The following is a 13470-nucleotide window of genomic DNA, read 5'->3' on the forward strand; positions in this document are numbered from 1 at the left end:
CACATGGACACATGCACACATGAACACTAATAAACTCCTCACTACAGCACATACACACACATACCAGCAATCCAACACATACTCTATAGTGGGTGAAGGTGGGTGTCAGTATCACAAGGTAGACAGTCACCACACACGTGTCAGCATGCAGAATATGTGTTGCACAAGACCATGCAGTGCAAGTGTAGACACCCCTATTAAGTGGCAGTATACATGGCTTTGATGCAACTGTGTAGTTGTTCAGTGATTGGCTACACCCTGGAACACAATGTGTACATGGACACAACATTGCTGTGCAGGTATTATCAGCTCTGCAATGCCCTGTGCACCAACACTCACAAGTAAACATGCCATGGCTGCATGTGTTATCTGTGTGACACATAGATATCCATGTCTGAGTACAGTGTCTGTGTCCATGCATGCTATGTACACACACGGGATGTGCAGTGCATGTTGACTTGAAGGAATCCCAATGCTCGACATGGCCAGTGTACAGTGGTTATGGCGAGTGTGGGACATATTGCAGCTATGTGGGTGCCAGACATGGCATGGCATGCTACATGACTGCAACATTAAACACCACACATACCCAATTTATGTCAAGTGACCTATACACCCACTAGCGTTCCAGGACATATATGTGACAATTTCTTTGGATGGTGACTGCTGTGCATATTGTGTATACTGGCATATGTAAGCACACAGACAACATGCTATGCATATTGTTTATAGGTGCATATGTTTGCACACACACAACACTGAAGTGCAAAGCAATTACTGCTATGAGTAGTGCTGTGGTCACTGTAACTGGATGGGGTGTAGTACCCTGTGCCATCATCAACATGCACCTTGTGGTCACTCACAGCTACTAATGTGTGCAAGACCACCGCCTAGCATGCTGTACCTGAACTGCAGTGCCATGGCTACATTCACTATTACACAGCCACCTTGTACATGGGTGTGTGAGGTGCCCAATAGGGAGCATTGCCTAACATGACTGTGTTATGTGTTGCAGAGTGTTGCACAGCCCCATGATAGGCCTCTACCCCTGAGGTACATCATGTGTGTGTGCATGACATGTGGGATAATGAAGTGTGACCGTACAGCGGGTGTGTGGTAATGCCAAATGTAGCATGTTTTCATGTACTGCGTATGATAAACGTGTTCTGTTGTGTACAGCTGTAGCAACTATGCATATCCAATGTGCAGTACAGTGTTGCCACAATTGTGTCTGCTGCACTGTGCATTGCATGTGATTGAGGCAGCTATTGACTTTACTGAGATGATTGATGTCTCACAGCAAACATGCACAGCATGCATTATGCATAGGTGTATTACGTGTACATGGCCTACACCTCACCTATGACATGCACATTTCATTACCAATATTAAAGTGTTAACACACTCACCAGCATGTATCGTCTGCCCTGCTGTCACACCAGAGGGACCTAGAAGAATATGACACAGTTTGTCAGTGGCCACAACTGTGGCATTGCTACTGTGAGTGTGCTAAACAACAGTGGAACAACAGTCAACAGTCACAGGTGTACAGATACTATTCCAAATATCAGTATTGCAAACATTAAGCAGCACAACTGCTAAACACACATTACACATCTCACATATGCATATTCTAACAATACAGGTAACGGTAGTCTACAGCTAGGCATATTACCTGCATGCTCCATGTCATCCTGCTGGGTGGCTCCAGCCTCAATGATGACACATGTGTGATGCTGTTGCTGCTGTAGGCCAGGAGTCACCACACATAGGAGCAGCTCCTCCACTCTGGTGAGGGGGGGATGTATGGCCACCCCACCACCTGTGGCAAGCTGTTGCCTATGGATATCAGACGCACGCCACCAGACATGTCTAATAAAATCACTGCAGTGATGGAGTACCTTCTCATATGTCTGGTTATGCATGCCTATGTCATTTACCCGGCGAACAAGGTCTTGCCACAGTGCAGTACGGTCATGCTGGTGCTGACTGGCCCTGGGAAAAAAGCAGGTTATAGTGCTGCACCAGGCTGTTCAGAATTTCCTGCTCCTCTGCAGCTGAATACGATGGATTATGTTGATGAGCCATAACCCTGGAAGACAATTAAATGATATGTGTGAACATGTCATGTGGCACACATAACATTATGAAGTACAGATATCACTTAACTGCCATATATAGCATCTATATGTCTATCAGAGGATACACACGTTCAATACCACATATCAGTGGTCAGCCCACAACTGGCTGACAGTGCCTGCAACACTCCATATAACAAAGCAGTATACACCAGTAGTTGGCACCCTGTTTGGGATACAATGCACAACCTTGCCCCGAGGGCATATATCAAGCTAATGCATGAAGAAATATGTCATCCAATGCAATGAATGTCATGTATATTTGCAGTATTACCAGTAAACCACCCTAGTCTTTGATGCCATACCCCTACCTAACATATGTGCACGGTTGTTAATATAGCTGGCATACTTCTGTAACAGAGTATGCATGTTGCTAGGTACACACACATACCCTGTAACACACATGTAATTGTGGGCATGGTACAGGCATCATTAAATACACATCAGACATACATACAACACACAGATGTATGCCAACACAGATGAGCATTACCTGTGAACCTTATAGTACTGTGTGCCCCTACTTACAGATACCTATGCCTGTGGTATGTAATCTGTGCAGACTACAGGAAACACACAAGACAGTGTTACCAGGGATTGTGAACATACACCATACTGTGCTGTTTAGGCCTACAGCTTCAGGTAGTACAACAGTTCATATGTGAGCTGGAATCACCAGCAGTACCACTTACCGAGCATACATGTATTGCTTCAGCCCACATTGGGACACCACAGTTGTACACAAGGAACTACGTCACAACATAGGCCATCCTACTATGTCTGCATCCCAATAACTGACACATCTTTCTCCGGCCTCACACCTAGGACACAAACTACCATGACAGACACAACCTCACACTAAGCTATCACATCTTTAAAAACCTTGCACACAGTCACTGTCAGACTCATTCCACCTCACATAGCAGGTATTGCACTGAGTACATGTGTGTGTGCATTGTGTCATAGGTAGGTAATATGCTATTGGCCCTAGGGCCTAGAGCAGCCTAGCCATATGCTACCCTGGCCTTTGACACACATGTAATGTGATTTCACTTGCTCCTGTCAACTGGATACACAGAGGTGACTCCCAGGGCATATTACCTATCTCCAAAAAATCATCAGGGGTATGTATGACATCTGCTAATGAGGAGCCTTGTTTGTTCATGTTGGGTGGTTTAGTCCAGAGAATGGCATATTTATGGATAGGAACCTGTACCTCCAGCATGTGCTGCTTAATGAGGTGGCAAGGATTGGGGCCCTAGGTCATGTAGCCCGGAGGGATTGTGAGGTGTTGTCATGGTGGTCGGGTGACTGCTATGGGGGTGACATACCTCTGTATGTCCGGCAGTGGTAACCTCTGGGCGGGCGGTATGCAACGCACTCTAGCTGTGGTCTGTGAGTCAGTCTGTATAGGGCATGTGTTTGAGGGCAGTATTACTCTTTGTTAGGTATGTCTGTGGCCTTTCCACTTGCTGTAGTTGTCATGTGAGGTACATACTACATGGGGCATTGTGATGAGTAGAGGGGAACAACGACCTATATTTCCCTAGATGACACACCTTTTGTGATGACACGTACCACATAGACAGATTACATGACTACTGTGGCACTGTGATTATCAAAGGGGAGCCTACTGTCCACCTGTGTCCCATGTACCCTTCTGACACCATCAGTGTTAGGCAAGCTACCACCTATGTGGCAGTTACTGCATATGGTGTTTTGGAATGGGGTATGGCACTGCAGTATCAACACTGGTGTTCAGTCCATGCCTTGGACAACAGGCACCTGCTGCAGTACATATGACCCCGTGTCTCTCTCTCTCTCTCTCTCTCTCTCCATATATATATATATATATATATATATATATATATATATATATATATATATATATATATATATATATATATATATGTATATATACATATATACATATCTATCCATATCTATCCATATCTATCCATATCCATACATATCCATACATATCCATACATATCTATACATATCTATCTATATATATATATATATATATATATATATATATATATATATATCTACATATATCCATATATATCCATATATATCTATATATATCCAAATATATTGATATATATCTATATTTATCCATATATATCCATATATATCTAAATATATCCATATATATCTATATATCTACACACACACACACACACACATATATATATATATATATATATATATATACATATACATACATATATATATATATATATATATATATATATATATATATATATACACATACATGTAAACATCCATTGCTGTACATACAGCTGCACATATAGACACATATACTGCCCACCTTTCATTGTAGGGATGTCAATTATGCAACAGTTGTGAGACATACGGTTATGTAATACTATTGCACAATGTTGTGCAGAATGCATTCTGCTGTCCTCATGCCGTATAGCTGTTGCAGGCCTCACTGCCTGTAGCTCAGTCCCACAGCGTTTAACACCACATGACATATACCAGCACTGCTTGCTTTCTGCAATGCCACACACTACAACCTACATACATATGTGCACATAGCAGCCTTTAACAACATACATATGTCCAGCCTTCACTAACAGTTGCAGTATGTCCCTTGCCCTATGCAAATGTGCATGTACATATAGATACAGACTGCTGCCACATATTGATGATTCACAGTATGTAGAGTACCTTTCAGACACATCTTTCAGATGCCAGCAAATACATATCTGTTACATACTTGTATTCCTCACCTCCGTCTGTTGTAGGTGTTGTTTTTTTTTTATTTATTTATTTTTTTGGTTGTGTTTCCTCTGTGTGTTGCTGTTTGTTTTCAGCATCTGTCTCCTACTGCCTGTTTGTGTCTGTCTATCTCTGCCTGTCTCTCTCTCTCTCTCTCTCTCTCTCTCTCTCTCCCAGTTGTTGCAATGATATTACTGCATGTGTGGACAGCAGATACAGGCTGTTTTTCTAGGTATCTGCATATGTGCATGTGATGGCCTCTGCACCAATTGGTGCCCACCATTTAGTAATTGCATGCAGCCTGCTGTGTGGTAATTGCAGTTCTCACTGTGATTTCAGGACACTGCTATAAGATGATAAGTTAGGTAAGTGTAGCCCTTTCAGTTTTGCAAGGTGGGGACCATGCTTGTTTGCTGTGGACACTGTTGTCTCAGTCAGAAGGATGGTATATGTCTCATATCTGAAGCTGGGTTGTAGCCAGTGAAATGCATGTTGTACTGAAACCTGACTGTTGCTTCTTCCAGTACACTCTTCTCAGTGTGTAGGTTTACTCACATCTCCTAATGCTAAAACTGGATACATGGGAGTATGTACTTTCTTTTCAAATTAGATAATTAACTGGCATACAACAGTAGTTATTTCAATGTATTCCTATGGCTTTCCTATTTTCCCTTTACATTCACTCATTGTAATGCATGTTATATTTCTTTCAGCACCAAGTTATTGTATATCTGCTGTGGCTTAGTGGTACGTCATGCAGACAGATGAGTCCAAGGTGTGGGTTTTGAGACTGACAAGGTTATTTTATTTTGCTGCTGAGCAGTACAAGGGCCCTGTCATAAAGAGTGACTAAGGCACTATTAAGCAGTTGTAAGTGGGTTTGCGTGGGTTTGTGCGATGCTTAGCAATGCTTAGCTAAGCGCATACAGTCTCACACTCGCGTACCCCCGCTAACTACTGCTTAAAAGTGCTTACTCCCGTTAACCCCAGCACTAATTTATTTTAAAGAAAAGAAAATGGGGAGATAGGAAAGTGGTGAAAAAGGGGGCACAAAGAGGGAAAGACAGTAGGGAAACCAGCTTGGGATGTGCAGGATGGGTGTAGGGAAGGTCCATAGCTGCCCATTTCTTTACCAGCAACAGCTGTGCATATGTTTGAAATTTGTTGTGAAATTTGAAACCTTCCACCCCTGAGAGAGGGGTGAGGACACAGTTTACATGTCCAGCAGACATGTGTGTGAATTGAGCAGCTATGTATGGGGCGTAATTTTTTTGTGGGAACAGATTGCCCTTTTTTTCATTTTTTTTTTTTCAGGTGAGAGTGGAATGTGAGGTAGAGGAAGTAGGTATATTTGGGGAGGTAGGTTGGGGAGGTAAACAGACAAGACAAACAAGATGCATACAGGGGTGGAGTTTGACACATGGGGTGGGTGAACACAATTGACGGGGAAGGATGTTTGGAAATTGCAAGCCCGTGAGCCTACAGATGGTAACAGTGGAACTGAGATCCCCACCCATGGGCAGTCACCACTGCACCTTCACAGCCCGGAGGGTGGCTGTGCTGAGGGCTGTGTAGGACGGGCAGGCTCACCTGAGAGACGCACCACTCTCACCTTGAGCTGGCATAGGGGATCAGTGACTGAACAATGGATCTCCCTACGCACCACAGCCCGGACCCTAGCAAGGGTGACAGGTGGCCTTCCTCCGCCCACGCTTGCACGGAGGGATGAGCCCCATCCCCTGCAGCGCTTCCACCCGAAGGTGGCACAGGACCCACGGAGGAGGGGAGTCCGGGCTGGGCACCGGAGCTGCTGGTGCCAGGTGCACTCGCCAACTGAGGAGGGACAGGTGGGTCCGCTGGGACCGGCCTTCCCATACGTTCTGTGATTAGGTGTGTTTAATTACAACATAAACAACAGCATTCCAGATTAGTTGTAACAGCATGCAGTAATATTCCCATTAACCCAACACACCAAGGTTCCAACAGTTGAACAGCTAGCATAACACATGCATATTTTGAACAACAGTGGATATTCCAACAGCATGCAGGGATGTTTGGTAGCAACAGGCCACCTTGAACGTGATGTTTGAACAGGGCACATGCATCAACATCAATGCAAATATTTATAAAACAATAGGACATATGTCGCAACAAATATTTAAGATTACACATACCCATTGAGGTGTGGAATTGCATGGTTTATGCACATATGGTAGGGTGTAGAAAAAAACCTCGGTTAACATCTTATAATGACCTTTAAGTCTACACTACATTCCCAGAGACTGCAAGTGTATATCCCCTACCTGTATTATTACACTTGCCACCATACATTAGGTTGTGTCATGGGTTTGACCTATATCTGACATACTAACTGTCCAAGATTCAGATGTTACTGCTACATATTTCTTGTTTGCATTTATATTTCTTTATCTACATATCTGGGATGTTTTCACATCACATTTTCACTTCAATTTGTACAGAACCCTGCATTTCTTGACACACACTCACATTTCTGGTGAATAATTACATGCTACACGTGTGCCAGGTTTACTTATTCATGCCAGCTAGTAACTGACTATTGTGGACTGTATATATTTTTTTACAACTACTAGCACTTCCATCACCCACTTTATATGGGACTGCATAACTCTGGGTTGCCAGCACATTTTCAAACAGTACTGTTTGTATAATGCAAGGGTATAACAACATTTCAGACTTTGTGACACAGACACAGTCTGGGTTTAAGACCTTTATTAATGACATTGCACACTTTTCCACAGGCTCACTCCTTTATTTGTTTTAACGGTGTTTATGACAGACATGTTCAAGACATATTATACCTTTATTAATAGGTTAGAACAATCTTTTTTCAGGCTCACTCACTTATGTTATATGACAGTGCCTGCAAAAATATTATTCCAGACATATGTTACCTTTCTTAATGGGTTACTACACTATTTTTCTGCCTCTCTGACGTTTTTATCTGACAGTACATGCAGAGGACTTATTCAGGCAATTCTATGGCTGTTTTATTGGACTACAACACTTTCTTTCATTCTCTCGCCCATATTTTATATAACAATACATGCAGAATAATCACTAACCTGCCTGGTGGCGCAGCCTTAGCAGCCTATCAGCATAGGCTTGCTGATTCATAGCACGGTCACCTGCAGCTGTAAAGTAAATGAAGGGATATTGAGACATACCTATCCGTTATACATACTCCATTATCAATTCTTACATACTGCATTCCATGGCTACATACTCAGTTGTGGGGCATTCTGCATCCCACGGGCCTCCTGTATCCACTGGTTCAGGCGGTCCTGCTTTCATCTCTTCAGGTCTGCATGGTGGTGACTAACCGTTTCCAAGCCTCTGCCTTGTACTCCATCCCTTGGAACTGGCCCTGCAGGAGTCTTGACTCATGACGGTGAACAAGGAGATAAACCATGTACGTGGACTCCTCGATGCCCCAACGTTGCACTCGGAAGCTTGAACCCTCTCCTGCAGCTGCCATTCTGACTGCAAACGTGAGCTACAATCAGTTATGGTGAGTATTCCCACCTATGGGGCTTAAATATGCCGCATTTCACGCACTTTTTTGTGATTGGCCATTTTGTAAAATTCTCGGCTGACTGCAGACCTGTTTAGTAATGGTTAAACTACCATTCGTAAGTTTATGAATGTTAATAGTGGCTGCTTCCCCTATGTTGTCATGGCTTAGTGGTTCTGTACTTTTATTATAATGCACAGGGTCCTGGGTTCAAACCTTGTCATTCTTTTATTTTAATACTGTCTAGACAGGCTAGGGGGTGTGGCTGCGTTTAAGCAACTTAGCTCTACGTTGCTCCCAGGTGCCCTACGGTGCCCTGGTTGGCACGGCGTGCACTTCTGCGCAAAGTCATTGCGCTGGGTAAAGCACTTTTAAACTTTGGGCAACTCTATTGCGCTGGGTAAAGCGCTATTAAACTATGGGTAAATCTGTTTAGCTGGGTAAAGTGCTATTAAACTATGGGCACCTCTGTTTACCTGGGTAAAGTGCTATTAAACTATGGGCACCTCTGTTTAGCTGGGTAAAGTGTTGCTTAACAGCAGGCTATTATATATCTGAGTCCTTTAAAAATATATATTTTGTTCACTGATACATTGGCCATGTCACTGCTTTTAATAAAATTTTAATCATATTTGTGTGGTATTATTTCAAATACTGATTTAAAACATAAATAAGAAGGGGAGTGGTGGGACTCAAACCGTGAATGCCTCCTCTTTGTGCATACGGTCTACCATTATGCTATTGCAATTTGGTGCGATTTGCATAAACATTCTTTCTTATGGTCTTCCATGTCGGAATTGCTAACTATGGCTAAGCAATGGGCACACCCGCGCACACACGCACAAATATGGGCAGCTATTTTGTGGATTTTAAAATAAATAAATAAATATTTTACTTTTTATAACTGTGATGGGGGTTTACAGTGTCAGGGAGTGTGGTGTTGGGTACAAGTACATTTGAGCGAACTTGCTCTTGTGTGTTGACATTTTGCTTTTACTACACTTGCAGGGGCATGGACATTTAGACTGCTCGGCAGTCGGACACGCCCCCTGCTTTCATACTCGGTCCGTGTAAGAGTTATGGTTGAGTCAGTGTGCCCTCATGAATATTCATGGCACGCTGATGTCATACCATTCAACTGCAGCCTCAGAGTAAGACTTATTAAGTCTTACACGGAGGATTCGTGAATCCGGGGGTCTTTTATTAAAAGTGAATATTCAAGGAAACAAGTTGATCAGCTAGAAAATTATGACCCTACTTTTTATGTTGATGGTGTGTCAGTGCTTCATGAAACAGTCAGTGCAGTAGATTTATGGGCAAAGAATGAAGTATTTTGTACTGTTTGGATAAATGGAAAACTCATAGAGCTCAAAGCTGATACAGGATCAAAGTGCAATGTTATGTCGGCAGGAACATTTGCTAGAGTATCAGTTGGTGAGAAGCTTGATTTGGCAAAGTGTGCAAAGCATGTTGCTTATTGTGGCGAAGAGATTCAAACTGAGGGCTCAGTAATACTTTCATGTTGCTCGGCTAGGAGAAGCTTCAACTTGTTATTTTATGTGGTCATGTACAGTCATTATTGGGGCTCAGAGACAGTTTGAAAATGGGACTACTTTCAGTTAATAAGGAAGTCCAGCATGTTAGTTTGAAATACCACTGTTCTAATTGCACTCAGTATATTTCCTCCACCTATGCTGATCTTTTCAAAGACAAACTAGGCAAGCTTCCAGTTGTGTACTCCATGAAGTTAGACCCAGATGTCAGCCCAGTTGTCTGGCCACACCAGAAAGTTCCATTAGCTACACAGAACAGAGTCAAAGCTGAGCTAGATAAAATGGTCCAACAAGGTGTAATTTGTCCAGTTGAAGAACCAGTGGAATTGGTATCTTCCATGGTGGTAGTTCATAAGAAAAGCTCAGATGATATCAGAATATGTATTGATCCATGAGATTTAAACAAATCACTAAAAAGACCTCATCATCCAATGCTTACAGTCGAAGAATTCACAGCCTTGATGCCAAATCCCACTGTTTTTTTCGGTCTTAGATGCAAAGAGTTCATTCTGGCAAATTTTGCTTGACAAGAAATCCTCATTGCTCACTACATTCAGTTCTCCTTTTGGCAGGTACAGATTTTTGAGAATGTCATTTGAGAAATTCTCCCAGTGAAGTCTTCCAACATGCAATGGAGCAAATGTTTTCTGGGTATCCTTGTGTTATTATAGTAAATGATATTTTAGTAGGAGATGATAGTGAAGTTGAGCATTATAGAAACCTCAAGAAAGTTCTGGAAAGAGCACATCAAGTGAATCTTAAGCTGAATCCTCAGAAGTGCAAGTTTGGATTATGAGAAGTTACTTATGGTGTTCATTTGTTTACCAGTTCAGGCTTACCATGCAAACAGTTATTCTAAAAATGCCAGCTCTAGACAATGTTCAAGCCCTTCAGTGCTTTCTTGGCATGGTTAAATACCTAGGCAAGTTCATTCCAGACTTAACCAACTAGCAGCACTGCTTAGAGAGCTGACACATAAAGATGTATCCTGGTCATGGTTAGAACAAGACCAGAGACCATTTGATGTCCTTAAACAGAGAATTGCTAGTCCACCAACTCTCAGATACTATGATGTTCACAAACCAGTTACTCTTTCCTGTGATGCTTCGAAATTTGGTCTTGGTGCAGTCATTCTTCAAGAGGGTCACCCTGTTGCCTATGCTTCCTGATCTCTTACTCAAACTGAAATGCAGTATGCTCAGACAAAGGTTTTGGCAATTGTGTTTGTATGTTCAAAGTTCCATGATTATATTTATGGTAGAGCTATCCAGATTGAAATAGACCACCAACCTCTAGTCACTATTATGAGAAAGCCTATGCATTCAGCTTCAGCAGGATTTCAACATATGATGTAGAGATTGCAGAAGTGTATTTTCAATCTTGTCTACATGAAAGGCAAACTTCTTTATCTTGCTGATACATTATCCACATCACCCAGAAATACCACTGAAGAACATGAGAATGAGAACCTTAATTATGAAGTCATCGAAGTGAGAAATTTTTCTTCTACACATCTTGATGAGCTTAGAAGTCACACAGCTTCAGATCCTGTTTTACAGAAACTCAACCACTTTATCAGTCAAGTATGGCTGTCAAAGTAATCTAGTTTACCTCAAGAAGTGCAACCTTATTTTCCTTACACAGATGAGATTTTGTCTGACAATGGCATCATTATGAATGGTCCAAAAGTCATTGCTGCAAAGTCCTTGCAACAAGAGTATATTGCTATTGTGCATTGTGGCCACCCAGTAACTGATTCTACTAAAAGAAGAGCAAGAAGACTAGTATTTTGGCCTTCTATGTCACAAGACATTGAGAGAGTACTTTCATCTTGTTCTGTATGTAATAGTACAAAGCAACATCAACAGAAGGAACCACTTCAGCTAAACCAGATTACTGGACTACCATGGTCAAGTCTGCACAAAGTTATTTCTGACAATGGCACACAGTTTACTAGCCAGCAATTCCAAAAATTCACTGAAGAGTGGGATTCATCTATGTTATGAGTAGTCCTAAGTATCCTCAGTTAAATGGTTTGGTGGAACATGCAGTTCAAAGTGTGAAACAGTTACTAGAGAAGTCAATATGAGACAATAGTGATATTTTACTGAATCTGCATGTTCCTCCTGATAAACACCTGCCCAGAGACTTCTGTCAAGGTAAATCAGAACTACATTACCAGTCAGCAGTAGTTTATTGGTTAAGAATAACAGATCAGTGAAAGCCTATCAGCTAAAGAAGTGCTTATCTCAGAAGTCTTATTACAATAAGTCCAGCAAACTGCTCAATCCATTATGTCAAGGAGAGACAGTGAGAACGCAAACATCAAAGGTTATGATCAGATTGGTGTCATGAAAAGTGTATGCCCAGAGCCAAGATTGTACATTGTGGAATCTCAAGGAGTAGAGTTTTGGTGGAATCGGAAGCATTTGATGCCGGTGTCTTTGCCTGTACCACAGCACCTAGCCTGGGAGAAAGACTCTTTATCTCAGATTGAGTTATCCAGAATTCCAGTTCCAGAGGACATTCCAGTAAATATCCATGTTCCTGAGATGAATCCCAAAGTTTCTGATAGGAGTTGTTCACTGTAGACTGTTCCTGTTGCTAAACCACATTCTGATTGCTATGTTACCAGATCAGGTCACATTTCCAGACCATGTTACAGATACACAGCAACTTGGACATGGACATTGTGTTTGTTTCTAATTTCTATGCTATTGCATGTCATATTCCAATTTCATTTAATTGAGGGCAATCTATTTAAGAGGGCAGATGTAGATCTGTGTGTGTGTACAGCTTTAAAAACGTTCTAGTGGCTTGCACAAGTGTATAAATATTGAGCACTTGCGAGCCTGACTGCCATTTTGTAGTAAGCAGTTGAGATGTAAGCATGTATGACTGTGTGGTCTGTCAGTTGATCAGTTTGTTTATATTTTGTAATGCTGATATCCATCCTGATGTGTTTCTATGTAATAAACCATATAAAGGAACTACCCTGCCTGTTCGTCATCTATACTAGAGAGGGACGAGCGACATCCTTCTTGGTTATTTTTTGTGATCTTCTATAATGTTACTAGTTTTCTCATTATAATGTGTGAATGACTAAAGAGCTGGTCTTCCCTTTTGTGGACAAAACAAGGTCTTATTAAAACCTGCCCAGCCTTATTCTGAGTTCATTTTGGATTTTGGACAACTTTTGTGCACTCAAGGGAGTGTCATGGTGTGGAGTGATAACATTTTCTCTATAGCCCAGGTGACCTAGGTTCAATTAGAGGGTTGTGCAGCTGAGCTGCTGCCAGGTGTCCTAGGTTCAGTTAGAAGGCTGTGCATATGCCCATCTTAGGGGGACTAAAGCTGGACACATATCGCAGTTTAATTTCTCTGGTGGAGACCAAGGAAATAACTGCAAAGTGCCACATGTGGGTGACGTGACATCATACTGACATCTGCCCCTACAGAGGTCAGAGATAGTCCA

This window comes from Protopterus annectens, chromosome 2.part0, assembly GCF_019279795.1.
Source record: "Protopterus annectens isolate FY-2018-M chromosome 2.part0, PAN1.0, whole genome shotgun sequence".
Taxonomy (NCBI): Eukaryota; Metazoa; Chordata; order Ceratodontiformes; family Protopteridae; genus Protopterus; species Protopterus annectens.